The sequence below is a fragment of the Trachypithecus francoisi genome, unplaced genomic scaffold, assembly GCF_009764315.1.
Source record: "Trachypithecus francoisi isolate TF-2019V2 unplaced genomic scaffold, Tfra_2.0 Lachesis_group9, whole genome shotgun sequence".
Taxonomy (NCBI): domain Eukaryota; kingdom Metazoa; phylum Chordata; class Mammalia; order Primates; family Cercopithecidae; genus Trachypithecus; species Trachypithecus francoisi.
This window is the reverse complement of record NW_022681474.1, coordinates 12600834-12622467: the sequence shown is the minus strand read 5'-3', so window position 1 is coordinate 12622467 and position 21634 is coordinate 12600834. Positions and strand designations below refer to the sequence as shown.

The 21634-nt window shown below is 39.3% G+C and overlaps 1 long non-coding RNA gene and 1 other non-coding gene across 2 annotated transcripts; one reads left to right on the top strand and one right to left on the bottom strand.

Moving 5' to 3' along the window:
- Window positions 1-3257: 3257 nt before the first annotated feature.
- On the bottom strand, window positions 3258-20877 carry LOC117082398. Its single transcript, XR_004436595.1, has 3 exons — window positions 20705-20877; window positions 5706-5785; window positions 3258-3333 (listed from the first exon to the last, which is right to left on the bottom strand). It is a non-coding gene; the product is annotated as an uncharacterized LOC117082398 (long non-coding RNA).
- On the top strand, window positions 20842-20947 carry LOC117082886. Its single transcript, XR_004436814.1, has one exon. It is a non-coding gene; the product is annotated as a U6 spliceosomal RNA (small nuclear RNA).
- The last annotated feature ends 687 nt before the right edge of the window (window positions 20948-21634 follow it).

The following is a 21634-nucleotide window of genomic DNA, read 5'->3' as shown; positions in this document are numbered from 1 at the left end:
CCACTATACACTTACTAGATTGGCCAAAATCCACAGTACAGACAACACCAAATGCTGACGAGGATGAGAAGCAACAGGAACTCTCATTCATTGCTGGTGGGAATACAAAATGTTATAGCCACTTTTAAAGACAGTTTGGCAGTTTCTCGCAAGGCTAATCATAGGCTTACCATAAAACCCAGCAGTCATGCTCCTCAGTATTTTTCCAAATAAGTTGAAAACTTGTGTCCACACACAACCTGCACAAGAAGTGTTTAAAGAGCTTTATTCATAATTAACAAAAACTAGAAGCAACAGAGAAGACCTTAAGTAGATAAATGATAAACAGATATTGGTACATGCAGACACTGGAATATTATTCAGCACTAGAAGAAATGACCTGCATAGCCATGAAAAGACAGGGAGGAACCTTAAATGCATATGACGAAGCGAAAGAAGCCAGTCTTCAAAAGCTGGAGACTGTATGAACCAACTCTATGATATTCCGGAAAAGACACATCTATGAAGACAGTAGAAAGATCAGTGGCTGCCAAGGGTTAGGGGAAGGCTGGAGGAAGTGGTAGACTACTGAGGATTTGTAGGGCAGTGGAACGATTCCGTACAACACTGTAATGGTGGATCCATTGCAAGATGCATAGAATGTACAGCAAAAATAAAGTGAACTTTAATATAAGCTGTGTGCTTCAGTTAATAATAATATATCAATATTGCCTCCTCAGTTGTAACACATGTACCACATGAATGCAAGATTTTAATGAAAAAGAAACTTGAAAAATGGAAAGAATGGAAATTCTACTTTCTGTGAAATTTTTCTATAAATCTAAGACTTCCATAAAAAATGAAGTCTATTTTTTGAAAAAATAGTATGTTTTTATAGAAGTCAAGGCAATTATGTAATTCTATTCATATATTCAATATGTTACACATGTGATTAACATTGCTTTAATAACTACATATCATTCATTTAAATTTTAAAAAATTAAAGTTATTTATTATGTATTTATTATCTTTATAAAATTTGACCATGCATAAGGATAACAATTGCATAAGTTGCATGAAATAATGCAGTCCAATTTTCTTTCATTTCTTCCTATTGGATTTGAAAATTATATTTAGTAAGTTACAGTTTTAGTTTATAAGGAGAGTTATGAAAATGACTTTGATTTTTAAAATGGTATTTAGTCAACCAGAAATGCCAAGGAATGACATTCTTAGTTGAAATCAGCTTTTTAGAATACTAAAAAAGGATTTAATTCATTTTAGTTTTGTATGGTTTTCGTAGAGCTTTTTTAGTATTATGTAGTTCATAATTTTTGATTATTTTTACATTAGGTAGGAATCTAACAGGAAAAATGATTATTTTATTTCTAAATTGAAACAGAAATAATTTGGAGCTTCTCAACTCAAAAGTGCTTTCAAGTATGTTTAGCAAATCAATTGTAAGTCTGAGCTCTTTCATGCTACTTCCTGATAAAAGCAAGCACTAGTCACGTCAACTGTGTGCAATGATGTGCACATAGGACTAACTGGGAATTTTGATAAAATATAGTTTCTGATTTGGTGGGTCTGGGGAGAAATTTAAGGTTCTGGATTTCTAATAATCTCCCAGGTTATTCTGATGCTGTTGTTCTGCAGACCACACGTTAAGAAGCATAGTGTTGCCTCAAACTTGTTACCATATGGAGAGAAAATAGGAGAAACATGTGAACCATACCTGAATATGTTACTTAAATGTTTATTTATCTGTGTAGACATTTGTATTACTTCTCCCATTAAAAGAAAAGACCCAGATAACAATAATCATCTATCCATCCTTCCACCTATCATCTATCCATCCTTCTAACCATCTATTCATCAGTCCATCCTTCTATTCATAATCCATCCATCCTTCCATCCATCACCTATCCATGTGTCCACCCATTCATCCATCCTTCCCTCCATCCATCCAAGAAATACCTATTGAGTCTTTTCCATGTATAAAAGACTATCAAAAGCCCAGAAGTAGAAGTCCATATCGTAGTAAACCATAGAGTCTGATAGGGGAAAATATCAGATGACTCAATCTCATTCTTTTATGGCTGAATAGTACTCCATTGTGCATATGTACCACATTTTCTTTTTTTAGCTTTTTTTTAGCTTTTTTTTCAGATGAAGTTTCACTCTTATTGCCCAGGCTGGAGGGCAATGGCACAATCTCAGCTCACTGCAACCTCCGCCTCCCGGGTTCAAGTGATTCTCCTGCCTCAGCCTCCCAAGTAGCTGGGACTACAGGCCTGCACCACCATGCTCGGCTAATTTTGTATTTTTAGTAAACTCGGAGTTTCTCCATGTTTGTCAGACTGGTCTTGAACTCCTGACCTGAGTTCATCCGCCCGCCTTGGCCTCCCAAAGTGCTGGGATTACAGGCATGAGCCACGGCACCTGGCCCCTTTTTTAACTTGTATTTTAGGCTCAGGGACACATGTGCAGATTTGTTACATAGGTAAGCTCATATCACAGGGGATTGATGTACAGATTATTTCATCAGGTACTAAGTGTAGGACCCGTTCGTTATTTTTTTCTGCTCCTTTCCCTCCTCCCACCCTCCACCCTCAAGTAGGCTCCAGAGTGTGTTGTTCCTTCTTACGGTGAGTTTCAAGCTAGCAGCTGTTTCACTGGCTTACAAAATTTTTGAGCATTCAGCTCTGTGCTCTTGCAGGACTATCCAGGCTAGACCCCATCCCCACTGGGAAACATGTCAAGGGGGAGGTAGGAAACCACGGACCAACACGAGACACTAAAGACTGGTGGCTGGAGGAAGAGCTAATGCAGTGGTGTTCAAATGCAGCAAAGCATAAGATTTGATAGACATTTTTGAGATTGAGGAAATCTGGCAACTGATTGACTTTTATTAACAAAGATAAGTCATGGAAAAGTACCAATTTTATCACTTGAAAGATTAACTGGATGATGGTGTCTGTAATTATGATTCAACAGAAAAGAGCAGACATTTGTGAAAAGAAGAATTTAGTTACATTTCAGCACCCTAAATTCCTTAAACACGGCTGCGGGGCTTGGCTTGGGAGACACCAGGCTACAGATGCTTTCCATATATAACCAAGGTATAGATATGTTAACTATTCTACAGAATCATCTACCCGGGAATTTTATAAGCATTTAACAGAACACATTCAATGAAGTATGTCTTTCTTCCTACAGGTAAATTGACCCTATTCTTTATATTCTGGTTTAAAATTAATAGTATAATTTTCCACTAACCTCCCAAAGTAGGTCTCGAAGGTGTTTTTGAGTCTTTCATCTCCCAGTTCTCGAATATTATTACTTCCTTTTATTCTGTAAGTAAAATCGTCATGGATTTACTCTCAAGTGTGATTTTAAAAATCACTCATTTCTGCTGTAACAAGTAGCTGTGACCTGAGTACCTTCCCTAATAATTCGTTTTTTGTATTTCTGCCACAGTTAACTTCTTTTAAATGTCATGATATCCATCTTTAATAAGTTGTATTATTGGGAGCGTGACGAGACTGGCCAGAAGGATGAAGCAGCTGGAAATTGAGGCACTGAGGAAGGGTTAAGAAATACAAGTTTTTGGCCGGGCGCGGTGGCTCAAGCCTGTAATCCCAGCACTTTGGGAGGCCGAGACGGGCGGATCACGAGGTCAGGAGATCGAGACCATCCTGGCTAACACGGTGAAACCCCGTCTCGACTAAAAAATACAAAAAATTAGCCGGGCGAGGTGGCGGGCGCCTGTAGTCCCAGTTACTCGGGAGGCTGCGGCAGGAGAATGGCGTGAACCTGGGAGGCGGAGCTTGCAGTGAGCTGAGATCCGGCCACTGCACTCCAGCCTGGGCGGCAGAGCCAGACTCTGTCTCAAAAAAAAAAAAAAAAAAAAAAAAGAAATACAAGTTTTTGGCATGGAGAAGAGAAACCTGGAGAAGGGAACATGCGGTAGTTGTTTGTCATCAAGCAGGAAGAAAGTGTTGTCGGGAAGAGTCTTCAGTCTATGTGTCCCAAAAAGTAAACTCAGAAATCACTAGGGAGGCAATAGCAAAAATGAGTTTAGTTTTGTGTCAGGGGGACCCTCCACTGAAGCAACTCAGATGTAGATGGAGATGCCTTGGTGCTGGAGGCAGGTAGAGTACTGGCTATCACCCTGAGAGTAATTTTAAAAGGAATTCTAGCTGTTAGGAAGCACTGGGCTGGGGGATCTTTCAAAGACCTGTTAAATGGAGGGTTCTATCATTCTCTGAAGTGAATGTTCTCTACAAACCTATCATTCTTCCCTAATGTTCAGTTTTTCCCAGTGACTGAGTTTTGCAAGCCAGTAACACTAAAGAGGAAACATTTATATTCTCTTTGGCAATAGAGTTATGTCAAATAAAAGGCCTCAATGCTAACAGAGAGAGTATGTGCTTCCTACTTGGGTACACACACAGAACTCATTAGTTCTAAATTTAGAAGTAAGCTTTAGTGTTGGAGGGACTCCAAGTTTGACTAATACATTTGACGATGTCCTTGTTAGAAAAAAAAAATATCATGATGGAGAATTCTATTTTTCTAGGTTGGTATGTGTGGATGGACAGGGAAAAACACATGCTCTTTTCCATGCGCTAATTCCATCTGTTCACAATTATTGAGTAGGTGTGCCAATCGAATGATGCTCAGTACACAGTAGGTATGCAATGGGTGCTTTTAGTCTGATAGTATTTATAGTTCCTACTTGGCAGAGGTAAATCCCTTAGCTAATTCTCAGAGCGTCTGGATTTAAACCAACTGCTCTTTTTTCTCCAGGGCAAGCTGCCTGGTATGAGACACTGGTCAACTACAAGGTGTCATTTTGTTTCGACAGAGTCTATTGAGCACCTACTAGGTGTAAGTAAACAAAGATAAACATAAAGAAATTAAAAAAATAAGTCAGCAAAGGTAACCAAGATGCTACATTTAAGAATCTGCTCTCAAGGATCTTGGTCTTGGCAGAAAGACACATTTGAGTAAGTAACTTAGTATCATTATCAGTGCTCAAAAAGCCTGTTACTTAGCATAATTCTTTTCTAGGAATCTTAAAAAACTACTGCATAGATAGTTCAAAATTTTCTAAACTACCTTGCTTAGAAGCATTCAATAACTTTAAATAAAGTATTTCAGTGTAGAGCAGTGCTTTACCACAAATTTTCTCTCCATGAATATCAAAATAAATAATTAAAAATAGTTTGTTTGAAGCTTTAAGTATTTTAAAATTAATAATAAAAATATTAAATGTCAAAGTATATGGATTTACTATGTTTAAAATATTAATTTTTAATTCTATCCCCCCAAAATCACGACAGTGTTTCCTATAGGGAATTCTAAACCATAGCGATGTTCCCGTCATAATTCATTAGGCTAGCTCTCCCTCCACTGTTAACAGCAGCAGGAGTGCACCAGCAGGGAGAAATGGCAACGTGGAATGGTCAACTACACACATATGCTGTGGTGCCCACTCCTGCACCCTCTGATGAGGAGAAGCTGGGTGAAATAGTAGGGCAGATGACGTTTGGTTATAAGCTAAATAACCACTGGCATCACCTGGTGCCACCATCACATGCTTTCCTCTTCCTCCTCTCTCTGACTCTCTTATTAACTTGACTATAAAGTGGGTGGACATCCCATTAGAACTCTGATTTACAAACTAAAATTGACAGAAACTTTTTTCATACTGTACTCACTCAGATGCATGGGCAGTTCTGTTTTAGACGCTGTTAATTTGTTAGAGAGTTGGCAATGGTGGTTACTCCGGATCACTACACTGAAACAGGAAAAGATACACACAAAAAAATCTAGAGATGGGTAAAAAGAATAAATATTCATATATACTATATCTTTTTTCCTAAAAAAAAAAAAAAAAAAAAAACACTTAACGGTTTGATAGGCCTACATGGAACTGGCCTTCTAGTGTGTGGCTAATCATCATTTGATAATACTTAGAAACTAAAAATACTAATGAATCATTGAATGTTTCTCCATTTATTCAAATCTGTAAGTTCCTTTAATACATAAAGGATTTTTCCCCAGGGAGGTTTTTGACTTCTTTCTTTAGTCAATTCTTTAAAAATGTTACAGTTTTTACCATGAATGCAAATATCTTATGTATTATTTTATTTTCTAATTTTTTATTGTTAGTGAAGATAAATATTATTAGTTTTTGTAAATTGGTCATTGTAAAGTGACCTTGATAAACTATTGTGTTTATTCTAATATTAATAATTGATTTTTTGGCTTTTCTTTGTGGATGATCATATCATCCACAAAGAATAACTATTGTAATTCTTTCTTTCCAGCATAACAGAAGTGGTTGTGAACCTTTTTGTCTAGTTTCTAGTCATAAAGAAATATGTCAGAAGTTTTGCATAATGTCTAATATGACAGTTTTATGATATGTAACCAAATTAAGGGATTTCCTAAATCTAATCATGAGACAATACCTGTCAAAACCAAATTGAGGGATGCCCTACCAAATATTATTTGGCCTCTGAGTTGTAAGAACTGTGAGGGTCTGAGATTTTACTCTGCTTAAAAGCTAAAATTTTAGCTTGCTACAATGTGATGGATGCCGGCGGAAGACGTTAAGACTCCTAGGTCAGAGACAAAGACTTCATTACACACAGCAGTCACAGGAGTAAGAGAACCAGCTTTTGTGTTGGTTTCCTAAGATCATTTCCCATAAAGCAGCACAAACAAGACCAGTAACACCTGGACATGCAGCAGGTTGCGTTACCGTAGAGGAACCCTGAGCTCAGGGAACCTGAATCTTTTGTTAGGTTGATGCAAAAGGAATTGCAGTACAATGGGCAGTAAGTATGTCCCGAGGGAGAAACTCTATTTATCTTCCAAAACTATTTGCTAAACAATCATCTTGAAATTGATAATCTGGAACAAAAGTAGTCAGTGTCTTTCCTTGCAAGATATGCAGTAACCAAAGAAACCCTGGAGAACTGTCATCCTGCAGTCAACTTCAAATCATCAAAATCAAGAAAATCAAGGGAAGTATGAGGAACTCGTCCAGACCACAGAAGCCTAAAGAGAAATGATTAACTAAAATCAACCTGTGATCCTGAGCTGGCTCCTTTTACTATGATAAACATTGAAACAATTGGAGAAATTGGGCCTGAGGGTCAGATACAGTAATGCGTCAATGCTGACTTCCTGACTTTGAGGATTATGAGTAGTGAGGTTATGTAGGAGGATGCCCTTGCTTATAGGAAAAAGATACTAAAGTATTTGGTGGTGATGGGCTCCCAGCTGACAACTTTATCTCAGATGGATCAGGGTAGAAAAAGGACTTTTTTTTCTATCCTTTTAGTTTTTCTCTAATTTTAGGATTGTTTCAAAGTAACGTGGGATTCTGAGGCTTTGGGGAAAAGTAATGTTTTGATTAGCATATCAATGTAGGTATACTTTTATTAGTTTATGCAAGCTTCAATGTCTTCCTAAACAATTTTTATCTACATATATTAAAATGTTTATCTATGTAATTGCTGTGTTAAATATATTGTTGTATTATTTTATTTTCATTGTTTCCAATTTTGTTTTTGATGTTATTTCTCTTTTTCCACCAGTTGCTTCATTTATTGATATATCCTCTCTTTTTCTGAAAAGATGAGTTTTCGAGTCCTGATAAAATACATTGAGAGATATCAGCTTAACTTTACTTCTACTTTCACTTATATTTGGACACATAGTGTTTAATTATTAGTCCATATTAAATATGCTATAATTTTTCTTTTGATTTCCTTTGAATTCAATGGTAATTTAATAACTTTTTTTTTTGAGTCATTTGAAAGTGTTGAAGCTACCTTTTATTTAAAACGGAGTCATGTTACTGACTTACTGGCGTTTTTTGGAAATTTGCTTTGTGGTTATTACGTGACTAATTTTTATAAATGTCCAGAAACTTTTTTTCTTTGTGACCTCTAGAATTTTACATATATGCCTATTTATACAGTCACAATAGTACAAGTTTATAAATTATGTTATGTATATATTCTATATTTTTGCTTATTTTTGTCTTCTTAATCTATAAGTTTTTAAGGGAAGAGTATCATAAATTACATTTGCAATTTTTCTGCCTATTTCTATAAGTGTCTCAGGTCTTGTAAATATTGGTACATGTATTGATGTTTAAAGTGATTATGTCTTTAGATCTATTTTTTTATCAATATATAATATTTTTTGCTATTTAGCTTTCAGTGTTACTTGTTTGCTTCCATTATGTCAAATATTGGTGGATTTTAAAAATCAAACCTGATTTTTCGTTGTTATATTGAGACATATGTTTCTCACCTACTTTATATTTTGCATTGGCTGTTCTTTCTTATTTTGTCTTCTTTTCAACTTTGTATTGGATACATCTTTTTCCTTTAGTTTAAAAGTCATAGGACCTATTTTTATTCTTGTTTACCTTTAACATAAAAATTATATTGAGGCTTAAATATCCTTAGAATTTTGGAGATATATTGTTATGTATATTTTTCCTTCATTACAAATACACTAGTGTGTTCTCATGTCAAATTTATTTCAGCCACACACACATAATCCCATACCACGTGGCTATACCTAGGTTTCTTTTCCTAGCTCCTTCAGAATTGCTAGGTCGCTTCGCATAGATAGGTAGGTAAGCAGGCAGATAGATAGATAGATACATAGATAGATACATAGATAGATGGGTAATAGATAGATGATAGAGATTTGCCATTTGTTTAAGGGAATTGGCTATGAAGTCTATAGTTTGGTAGGCTGGAAATTGGCAAGAGTTGATGTTGCCTTCTTGAGTCCTAAATTCTGCAGGGCAGGCCAGGCAGGCTGGAAACTCAGACAGACTTTCCATGATGCAATCTTGAGACAGAATTCCTCCTTTAGGAAACCTCAATTATCACTCTTAAGTCCTTAAACTGACTTCATAAGTCACAACCACATTATGAAGGCTAATTTGCTTTACTTTGCCTACTGATTGTAAATGTTAATCACATTTGAAAAACAAAAACAAAAACCTTCACAGCAATATCTAGTCTAGTGTTTATCCAAACAACTGGGCACCAAAGCCCAGTCGAGCTGACATAAATTTAACCATTGCAGGTGTTGTGAATACATTTTTTTAATCTATCTCTTCTTTAGACAAAAAGATAGATTTTAATAAATTTAATTAATCTTATTTTCTGTATTTTTTGGCTAAATTCTTATGAATTTATTTTTCCTTTTATTTGAAAATGTCTTCAAAAATGTTTCTCAAATTGATTTTAAAAAGTGATATTTCAAAGGTGTGGCTGAGAACATAAGTGCTCTGGCTTTATTTTACATAACAATTTGGTTAGCTAAAACATTACAGATTCAAAATTTTACATTTTCCAAGTTAATTTCAAAACACGACTTAATTGTTTTCTTGCATCTAGTGATATCAATATGACTTTTCCCTTTGCAGGCAGTCTGCTCTGTATCTTTGAGATCTTTGAGTGCATTTAAATGATCCTTGCAGCACATATTCCTCACTATATTAGAAAGTGTACATGTGCAGTTTTTTTTCAATTCTCTGTACTACATTTAATCAAATGACTTTCTTTTTCTTTCGAACGGGGGTTTTCAAAGTTGGTCTCTAGAATCTTCAGTTTTGTTGTAATCACAGTCTCCTTCCCCACACCAGATCCACTGAGTGAGAATCTCTAGGCCTGGCAATCCCGACTGCCTCTAGGTGATGTGGACACATTGTTTCAAGTTTGAACACCACTGTTGTAAAACATAAAACCTTTCTTCATGCTTCCTTTAAATATGCCCTCTTCTCTTTTAGTTTCTCTTGTTTTATAGGACTCCTGTTACCCCGATGTGGATGTTTCTGCGGGTCAATGTTTACCCTTTTCTGCTGTTGTATCCGAGGATTCCTCAGTTGAATCTTTCTACTTCATCATTCTTCAGCTGTGCTCGTCTTACTTGTTTTTTCCCCAGTGTTTGTTTATTTCATTTCAACTACTACACGTTATACTTAATAGTTCTATTTGATGGATTATTATTTCTTGTTTCTTTTTCAGATTAAAAAAAAATCCTCCTTTATCCTTTTAAAGATTTTGTTTTAATTTTAAAATTCTTGTCAATTACAACAATTCCGGTTTACATGTTATACGTTGCTTCATTTGTTGTCATTTGATCACGGTTGTAATCCGAGCACTACGGTCATTTGACCTGTGAACTCTTTTTCTCTTAGATGGCACCTCCCAGGTCTGGTAATGAGCCTTAGGGGAAGGCCAAAGGACAGGCCCAGGTTTACGTGCTTCTGGTGAGACTAATTACAATGGAGAGGACGTGGCCCAAGCAGTTGGCCAACAAACACAGACCTCTGTTGATAACTTATCTTCATTACTGTGTGCCAGTCTAGCCAGTGTTTTATTTTTAAATTGTAATGGAATGCAGGATTGGCGGGCAATTTTTGATTTTTAGTTTGCATTCCGCCAGGTTTTGTGTTTGTGTTTAGCAAACGCAAAACCTAACAGCTGTCATCTCTTACCTGTGCCACATAAAACAGCTGCCAAGTGATGCCCAGCTGAGACTCTGTCTGCACTATCACGATGTCACACGCTGATCATCCTGCACACTTGTGTGTATATTCAGGTTTGTCTTCTCAATGTAGAATAGATAATCCATAAGAGCAAAGAAGAACTTGTCTGATTTCTTTAACATTCTAAACCTAGTGACAAGTGCAGCAAAGAGTACATAGATAGTTTTAGAGGCTTTGAAATTGTTTTTATTAAATGAATACGTGACAGAACTTTTGCAAAACTATCTTCACACTATTGTCTCAAAACATTTAATGATGACTAGGTTTTATCCTTTGTCTTATCTATTTTATGTTAGAGGGTGGTAAAAAATCCAATATTTTGGTATCTATTAAGGCAAATGAAGATCCCATGAGTGATGAGATATTATGACTGTCTTATCTCTAAGTGTTCAGCAAAATATCTGATATACAGAAGACTGTTAAAATATGCAATTTATTACACATTATTAAATATTACTTCTTCAATTTAATATAGAATTATTGACCAATAATCATTACAAATTGTGTTTGTGCAGAGGAACGTCCATGGGCTTATAGGAACATCCATAATCTCTGTGAAGTTTGTTCTTTTTTTTTTCTTGTTTAATATTGTTTATTATATTATCAAGTCCTTCACTTGAGGTTACTTTGGGAAATGAATGGTGCAACCCTGTTCAGTGCGTGTCACACTCAAAGCAGAAATATGTCTATGGTACTCTTTATTCTGGCCTAATGTAAGGCCAGAAACTGCTATGTATATTACTGGCTTTGGGTACAGTTTTAATTGGTTCATGAAACCCATGGTTGAAAATATTTATTGTTTATTCAAAAGTTTTATGTCTTTCTAGACAGTGACTGAGAAGGCAGATAGGCAGAAAACACTGGAAACAGGTCCTAATTATCATGATTATTACAACACAAGGAAGCCCAGTAGTTTTGATGGAGAAGACAGCTCTTGTATCTTCCTTTAGGAATTCAGTGGCATGTTTAACATTTACAACTTGTGAGCCACTTTTTTCTTAACATATAGAAAATTCTTTATTGATGCACTTTGGACATAGAAAACCTGTTCATATATCTTCAATAGGTCGGTGATTTATTGAAAGGAATAAAATACTTATTAATAATTTGAGTTCAGGATATGAAATAATTTTTCAACATGTCCAGATGAGCCTGTCCAGTTAAATTCTATCATCAATTGCAGGCAATGGTAGAGACTTGGCCTTGAGTGTCAATCTGTCTTCAGACACAGTTTTAATTTCAGCTTCTACCAGTGTATCAGTGGCTTGACAATGAATTATGAGTTTCCCAGTCTTAGCTGGACAAGTCACTCACAACATTTTTTATAACATGACCCAATTCTGGAGGAATGATTTTAGATAAATGTGATTTTTTTAATGAAAATAAAAATATATTTTCTTGCATGTAGAATGAGCCACATGACATATAAAACAGGAATTGTATACCTTGTGCATTTCTTTCTTTGACAATCCTGCAATGAATTCTAAAATTCAGTTTTCATCAGTGAAGAAGAAAACTTGTGTAATGAAGAAGTATCTTTCTACTAATGATTCCATAGACCAAGGCAACCCTCATAGTCGCTTTACTCCCAAAGTGACAGTTTACATGGTCAGGATGCTTTTAAATACACAATATGATCACTTTAGAACACTGAAAAGAGAATCAACTAAATGTGTTGCCCAGGTTGGGTGCAGTGGCTCATGCCTGTAATCCTAGCTCTCTGGGAGACTGAGGCAGGTGGATCACCTGAGGTTGGGAGTTCGAGACCAGCCTGATCAACATAGTGAAACCCTGTCTCTACTAAAATTACAAATATTAGCCAGGTGTGGTGGCAGGTGCCAGTAATCCCAGCTACTCAAGAGGCCGACGCACGAGAGTCGCTTGAACCCGAGAGGCAGAGGTTGCAGTGAGCCAAGATCATGGCACTACACTCCAACCTGGGCAACAGAGTGAGACTATGTCCCAAAAACAAACCAACAAAAATATGTTGTCCAACACTGAGAAGGATACAGAAAAATAAAACAGCAAGATTATTTTTAAGGAAGGACATTTCAGGCAACTATGTTTTAATGACTATCCACTCTAATATAAATCAGTAGTTAAAAGTATTTACAAATGAAACAATTGATGCTGAATGGTGTGAGGAAAGTTGAGGCTATGTCAATGAATACCAGTGTGATCATGAGGCGACAGAAATGGAGACTCTAAATGTGTTTGTGCATTATGCCTAGGTTTATGCAAGCCTCATAGAGGTATTCAGTGTCATGTAGGGGTGGAATTAGATTATGAATGTGCGGAATTCAAGATATTGTCTTGTGTATTGTAAGTAACCCCAAATAGGGGAGCTCTTATTGTAGTTACTGTTGTAATAAATTATTTTAGATACGGTTTAATACTTAGCAGTTCAAGTAACTCCATATGAAAATGCCTTTTCTGAATATCATTGCTTTATGAAAAGATACTGATTCTAAACCGGTGGGTCTCAACTGAGGCTGATTTTGCCCCTAAGGGTACATTTGGCAATGCCTGGAGACTTTTTGACTTTCATGATGGTTGAGGGCTTGTTATAGGCATCTGGTTGGGGGAGGCCCGGGATGCTGTTAAACATCCTCCAAGACACAAGATAGCCCCCTCTCAACAAAGAATGATCCTGCCCACGGTGTCAATGGTGCTGAGGTTGAGAAATCCTGTTCTAAACCATTTATGTGATTTTCTTGTTTTGTTTAGTTGTTGTGATAATTGAGAAACAGCAATAATAAAAACTGGAATCTGCCATTTCAGTTCTTCACCTATCCCCTCATCACTGCTGTAGCTAAACAGAAGCTGTGAGCAAGAAAACGGAAGAAAAGAATTCTTACAGAGACAAGACGTAAGAGGAAAGAAGAGAAGGTAATGAGTAAACAAGATGACTGGCAGAAAAAAATTGATTAATGTCTCTCATTCCGATTTACTATTGTGAAAGAACGGGTTGAACCTGCTCTTAAAAATTTAAGAAGCTGGCCGGGCGCGGTGGCTCATGCCTGTAATCCCAGCAGTTTGGGAGGCTGAAGCAGGCAGATCACTCAAGGTCAGGGGTTCAAGACCAGCCTAGCCAACATGGTGAAATTTCATCTCTATAAAAATTACCTGGCATGATGGCAGATGCCTGTAATCCCAGTTACTAGGGAGGCTGAGGTGGGAGAATCACTTGAACCTGGGAGGTGGAGGTTGCAGTGAGCCAATATTGCACCATTGCACTCTAGCCTGGGTGACAGAGTGAGACTCCGTCTCAATAAATAAATAGATAAATAAATACAAAGCAAAAACCCAGACATACTAATAGGGCTCCACACAAACAGGATGTCACAACCTAGTCTAAAGGAAGGGAGTCTAAAGGAACAAGTAGTCTAAAGGGAGTCTAAAGGAACGTGGAACCCATGGGAATGTACATAGAACTCATAAATGTAGATACCAATGGGACCAAAAAGGTGATTCTTTTTAAACTACTCCTGCCCAAGTATCCTATAATCCATTCCACATTGAAGGGAGAATGAAAACTACTTTCCAAGCTCCTCTGTAATGTCTTAGTTTTATAATTGCCCTACTAGAGATTGGAAATTTGCTCACTGACTGTTCAATCATTCTCAGTTTTCCTGTTTGAGGGAACAAGCCCCTCCAAGTATTGTCAGAGGTAGTCCCTGTCATGCGAGTAACAGTTGGCACGTGGGTTTTTGCCCGGAGCGTGAGTAGGACAGATTGGAAGCACTGTCTCTGTATGGAATGCTGCATTTGCAAGGTCTGTCCCAGGTCGCTTGTGCAGACAGCTGTCTTAGCTGGGATTTTATAAAGTTGAATACTATTAGCTGCAAGTTAGGACATATTTTTAACAAATGCCACTTATGTAGTAGGAAATGGTAGACGTATAAGAACCAAGAGCAGAACAGAGGCATACAGGTGAGAAACAATCTGAAACCATGTGTGATTGTCATGCCCCTGGCCACCCGCGGCTGGGGGCAGGTCGTGTTCATCATCCTACAGAGAAGGAAGCGAGGGCCAGGATGTTCTGGAAACTCACCTACAGGCACACAGCTAATAAGAGGCAGATTTCCCTTTGAGGTTTGTGCAGCCATGGCCAGGCTTTGTGTGGCTGGGCCATGCTGCCTTCTCCAGGCAGCATGGACCGAGCTTAGTCCTCTGAGATGGAGAGAGAGAGGGTGGCTGAGTACATGGAGGTTGGAGGCTGGAGGAGAAGGGAAGCAAAATCTCCCATCTGAAGTAATCCCAAATGTGGAGAGCAGCACATGGCCATCAGAGCACCGGCCTGCAGAAGACTGGGACACAGGGCGGAAGGTGACCCCATCAGAGGCATTTGTGCTGCAGTAGTAGGGCCAGGCAGCAGCTTAGGAGGCCCCTCAGAGAGCAACAGAGACAGTGGGAGACAGCAGCTCATATCTAGGATGAGGGAGCCCAGTTCTGTGGTTTGTGCCTGGGGTACCACTTCCCTGTGCCTCCTCAGAACAACAAGAACAATGTACGCCAGGGCTATGGCTCATGTCAGTGAAGCCTTAGGTTCAGAGGTCCAGAATGTAGACACTAGGGTGGATTTTACACTGTGTTAAGTTATGGTGTGGGGTAGATGGGAGAGGAGCCCACGTGGGGGCTTTAAGGATCCTTCAACACAGTCCAGGAAGTTACACTCAGAGGAGCATGGAGCTAGGGGCCCCACTCAAGGCCAGGGACAGGGATGGGTCAGGACACACTCACAGGGCCCAGACAGGACGAATGCCTGGGGTAGGGAGGTACCAAGCCTGTGAGGCCGGGAGAGAGACAGGGAGAGACAGAGACAGAGACGGAAACAGGGAGAGGAAAAGAGGGTGTCTGGGAGAGGGACACAAAGAGGGAGAGACAGAGTGAGAGATACAAAGAGACAGACAGAGAGACACACACAGAGACAGAGAGTGAGAGACACACACAGAGAGAGAGACACACAGAGACAGAGAGTGAGAGACACACACAGAGAGAGACACACACAGAGACAGAGAGTGAGAGACACACACAGACAGAGAGACACACAGAGACAGAGAGTGAGAGACACACACAGACAGAGAGTGAGAGACACACAGAGACAGAGAGAGACACACAGAGACAGAGAGAGACACACACAGACAGAGAGAGACACACAGACAGAGAGACACACACAGACAGAGAGACACACACAGAGACAGAGAGTGAGAGACACACACAGACAGAGAGAGACACACAGACAGAGAGACACACACAGACAGAGAGACACACACAGAGACAGAGAGTGAGAGACACACACAGACAGAGAGTGAGAGACACACAGAGACAGAGAGAGACACACAGAGACAGAGAGTGAGAGACACACACAGACAGAGAGAGACACACAGACAGAGAGACACACACAGACAGAGAGACACACACAGAGACAGAGAGTGAGAGACACACACAGACAGAGAGAGACACACACAGAGACAGAGAGTGAGAGACACACACAGACAGAGAGACACACACACAGAGACAGAGAGTGAGAGACACACACAGACAGAGAGACACACACAGAGAGACAGAGAGTGAGAGACACACACAGACAGAGTGAGAGACACACAGAGACAGAGAGAGACACACAGAGACAGAGAGTGAGAGACACACACAGACAGAGAGAGACACACACAGAGAGACAGAGAGTGAGAGACACACACAGACAGAGAGAGACACACAGAGAGAGACACACAGACAGAGTGAGAGATACAAAGAGACAGACAGAGAGACACACAGAGAGAGAGACACACACAGACAGAGAGACACACAGAGACAGAGAGTGAGAGACACACACAGACAGAGAGACACACAGAGACAGAGAGTGAGAGACACACACAGACAGAGGGAGAGACATAGAAAAAGAGACAAACAGGGAGACAGACAGAGAAAGAGAGAGAGACACACACAGAGAGGGAGGCACGGAGAAGGAGAACCCGTGGGTAAGTCACTTTATTGGGGGTCAGGTGAAGTGCAACACCGAAAAGGCCTGAGAGGTTTTATCATGCTTTTGAGTGTCACTAGGTCCCAGTGTGGGAGGGCAAGAAGGGAAGATAATACCAGCGAGCACCCCACCATGCTGGGCAGGTGCCTGGTCACCTGGGCAGGGTGCTCACGGCCTTATTGTGGAAACGTGGAAGTATTAGGAAAACACAGTTTTAAAATTTACCATACATATGGACATCCACACACACCCTTTCCAATCTTGTCTCTTTCAAAAACATTATTTGTGCTGGACTCAACAACCACACAGTGGCCGTCCCAGCAGTGGCTCTGGTTGGAGTAGCACCTAGCCTCCGCTGCGTGCTCTCAGGGCTCATACGATGCTTAGGGAAATGGCCGTGATAAAAGGAACGGTGAGGGAGAGAGAAACAGAAGAGTGTGGCAAGACGCCCTCCAATTTTCCTGTTTTTTTGTAGAGAGGCCAAAGGTCTATAATGCATGATTAAAACTTTAATTAAATATGCTTCAATTCTAGTTCAAAATGCAGTCTCACTATCCATTGGACACTTTAAATTCTCCAATAAGATGATAAATCTCAGTTGCCATAGAAATGTTACTCCCTGAAATGTTATTAAAAGTAGGTTTTTGTTATCTGGCAAAACTCACTATAGGGAGATTCCTTGTGAGATGAAATAAGGAAGAAGGAAACTGGTATTTGTCGAGGGATCAGGAACGCCCACTGCTGTTCCTCGTTTTGCAGGCATGGTCTCTTTTACTTCATTTCACCAAAATTGCAAGTGAGTTTTACCCCCCATTTTATAGCTGGAGCAACTGAAACACAGAGACAAAATATTCTGTACAAAATCACAGAGCTGAGAATGTGGGAAGCACCTAGGTCTGTGGCTTCCAAGCCTTTGAACTCAACATCACATTCTCTCTCCAATAATCCAGAAGGGAATGGGTGATTTAGCTTCCAAAACAGAGCTGCCAAAACTTAAACATCCTATTTACTGAGAGTTGATAGGATTCTACAGAACAATAAAATCTCTAAAAAAAAAAAAAAAAAAAAAACATTAAAATGAATTGTAAAAACTACTAAATATACTCAGGGCTGTAACTTGGTTTTTTAATTACTGGGAAGTATGACATCATGGATGGACAATGTCTGCGCACAGGCGATTTGGCTTCAATCTAAGGGAGTTGCAAGAGAAAGGAATACTGGAAATTCCATTTCTGCTTCTTCGGTGGAGCGATTTGGTGGTTTCTCTGCCTTGAGTCCCACACTGTGACGTCATTCTAATAGAAACAGAAGAATGGCTGGCCAAATTTAGGACATGCATGAACTTTGTGATTTCATACATTTGAAATATATTCAAATCTTTAGAAGTCTGTTTGTGAACTATAAAATAAAAGAACATTACTTCCTTTTTCCAAGAAAAGTGCCTCCCAGCGTCTTCTTGGACGTGCTATTTCTTCTACAAAATCAGGCTTCAATGAGCTAAGTGTGAGTAAATTAGAAACATATGTACTAAATTGTCTCTGTTATAAACTCCTTTATTAAGGAAACACTCAAATGCTCTAACAGTGAATACAACAATCTGAAGATTTGGGTGCACATCAAACCTGCTTAAAACTCATCATTCACCACCTTTATGGGAGTATAACTTACTAGTGTGTACCAATTCTAACGTTTAGTACTCATGCCATTAGTTCTTCTTAAAACCAAGTCTAAATGCAATTTAAGATAAAATACTCCTTTGTAGCAGTTCCTCCAAGCAGAAAAGTTACCTCAGAATGAGAAAATAAATAAATAAGTAAATACAAACCAACACAAAAAGCAAAGCTCAAAGAGGGGGAAAAAAATCATACTTTTGATCTGGGCATGTCCATTCAAGCTTTTCTGAAAGGGGAGACAGGTGGGATCGCTTTTCTATTAGAAATGGCTACCAGAATTTTTCATATTTGTCTTAGAGAAACTGAAATTGATTTATCTTTGATAAATAGCACGCAACATAATGCAAATACAGAAAAAAATCTACAACACATTGTATCTAAATATCAACACTTTATCAACCCCTCAACACATCTCCCAAGGAATCTTCACTCTGATTTATTTTCGTATTATTGGGAACTGATTACAATTGTTTTCATGTGCATTTAAAAATGCTTGTGATCCCAGAAGATTTATGTTAGAATCTTTACTTTGAGAAGATTTGGAATGACGATAGCTGTCATCCTCTCTATCTTACTTTTAAGTATACTTTTATGCGCGGTCTATAGATCTTTAAAAAATTCAAAAAGTTTTAAAATCCATAATTTATGTCTCAATTTTTACTCCATGTATTCTTATATCAGCAGCCCCAGTATATCATAACAACTTTGGAAACCCTGGGTTCCGTTCACCTTATAAGGCATCTTCTCCAGGGGAATGCAGCCAGTCCTGTGTATTTCATCAACCTTCAAAGATCAACTCTGTTTCAGTGCAGGATGACTGTGTTTTGGCAAGAAGCAATGAAGTCTTGAGTGTGTGGAGCATTTAAAAATCAATCTAATATTCCATAACAGTACCAATGGCCCTTTTAGTTTTAATGTCCCCAAACAATAAAGGATGGTTGTTAAACCGGATATAATGGGCTTAGCAGATTGTTTTTTCTAATTGGTGTTTTTTTGCATTTGAACTTCAACCCTGGCATTTTCCTTCTGGATTTGAACACAGCATTTCCTCAAGTAGGAGCCAGAGGAACTCGAGAACCCCGGCCTTTGTGCATAGCTGTGCAACCTGGGCTTTGTCGAGACAGGAGCGCATTACCATGACATTTAAGGAGGAAAACAAGCTACTCTGGATTGTATCAATCTCACTTGTAATCTATTTTTGAACAATGTACTAGAAAGACATTTCCGTTCACACAGAACTAGTGATTTACCCTCTGGTGGATTCTACCCTTCCAGCTGCTTGGCGATAAATAAAGCCAGAGTGGAGAGAGAGTGTAAATAAAATTAACTGTACCCAGTTGGTTCCCCAATGCTTTCATTTATGCATGCTTGTTTGATGAGGTACTTTTCAAGTCTTCTTAATTGCGATATAAAATAAGGCCTCTGGTAATCAAAAGCTCTAAAAAAAAATCTTGGAGGGGGGAGGTTGTCCACCTTGCTTGTCCTCAAATTTTCCTTCTTGTTTTTACACTTCCCAACCTCATTACCATTTCAGTAACTCCTGAGGGTACATGGCACCATGCAAACCTGGTGCTGCCATGGCCAGACAGAGAATCCAGGAGCTCTGATCCTCCCACCAATACCTACTGTGGTGTGGAAACTCTCCTGTCTTTTTTACTGAGCCAAGACAATGTTAGACAGCCTTCAAAGAAGTGCTTTAACAATTAAGAGAGAGAAAGAGATATATATAGAAAGAGAAAGAAACAGAGACATACAAGCAGATACACACATACACACACAGAGGGAAAGAGAGAAAGCTGGACCGGAGAGAATAGACGGGAAGAAATATAGAGAGAGATAGAAAGAGAAATGGAGAGAGAGAGATACAGAGAGAGACAGTAAGAAAGAATAGAAAGGGAGAAATGGAGAGAAATATGGAGAAGAACGGAGAGACAGAAAAAGAGAGCAACAGAGAAGGAGAGAAAAGCAAAAACACAGCAGCAATGCAGTAACACAGTACAAATTCCTAAAACAGTGTGTAGCCATCCGTTTATCTGGTCATCGCTATGTACTGGTTTTTGGACGTCTGTCTGTTACTTCCCTTTGTCCTGAGTGGCTGCTGTGGACATAGTCACTATTTGGTTCTTGGGCTGGTGGTACTCTCTCTCGGGGAAATTTAGTGGCTCCACTCCTCGACTCTATGTATGTCTAGGGACTTCGGGCCTGGAAGTTGGAGACCTTCCTTCGTTTCACAAAATCTGCACCACATCAGGTGTCTCCTGTCACTAGAAGCAGAAAACAGCTCTTCCTTTTTCTGTGTCTGTGGGCGGGAACTGGCTGCCCTTTCAGTTCCCGTTTCCCGTCTAGGGCGTCCTAATTTTGAACAGAACAAACAGCACTTGCAACACCCAATCCATCAGGAAATCCTGTTGTCTCTGCCTTTGGAAGGCCCAGAACCCCATGGATTGTTACCATGTCCCTGCTATTCACCATCGCAGCTGGAAACACCGTCCTTTGTCACTGGATTCACAGGCGCACCCTCCAGGTCCCCTGCTTCTCCGCAGCCTGGCTCCTTCTGGCTACTCTCAACCCAGCGGCGAGAGGGTCGCTGCGCAAGTCAAACTCAGGTGCTCGCTTGGGCAGCACATCTGCTAAAACTGGAACACACAGAGAAGAGGAACCTGGCCCCTGCGTAAGCATGACATGGAAATTCATGTGACATTCCATACGCTTATGAATATACTAAAAGCCACTGAATTGTAGGCACTGAAAATAATAAATTGTATGGCATGTGAATGATATCTCAATTCAGCTACTGTAAACTAAATAAACAAAAGCAAATCATGCCCACCCTATGCTCAAAGCCCTGCAATGGTTGCTTATTCCATTCAAAGTAAAATCTATGTTTTTTAAAAAAGTCATAGTGTAGTTCAATGTTGAGAGCAATGATCACACACACACACACACACACACACACACACATCCCCCGAGACAGTGTAACAAGGTGTATTTACATAATGGCAGAACAGGGCGAACCTCTTAAGCAGGTCTCAAACGGCGCAGAAAGAGCAAGAACAGGTGCATAGCTGGGGGTTTTACTGTGGTGAGCAGGTGGGTGGGGTTTGGTAAAGGTGCCCAGAATGCGGACTTGTGTGATCTGAATCTCCTGCCAGTGTCAAAGTGGGAGCCCTTGGGCTTTCTTCTCGGCTTGTCCAGACGTGGGACAAGCTGACGAGAGGCCCAGGACCAACATTTGGCCTCTGAGGCTTAAATGTTTTCAAGCAGCAAAAAATGAAGTCAGCCACTTTATCACACAACTATTTGCTAAAACCTCGAGAGCTCAGTAGGATCTATCCTGAATACACCATGCAAAATCCTCCTTCATACCTCATCGGTTTCTCCCCCATCTGTGTTCTTGGC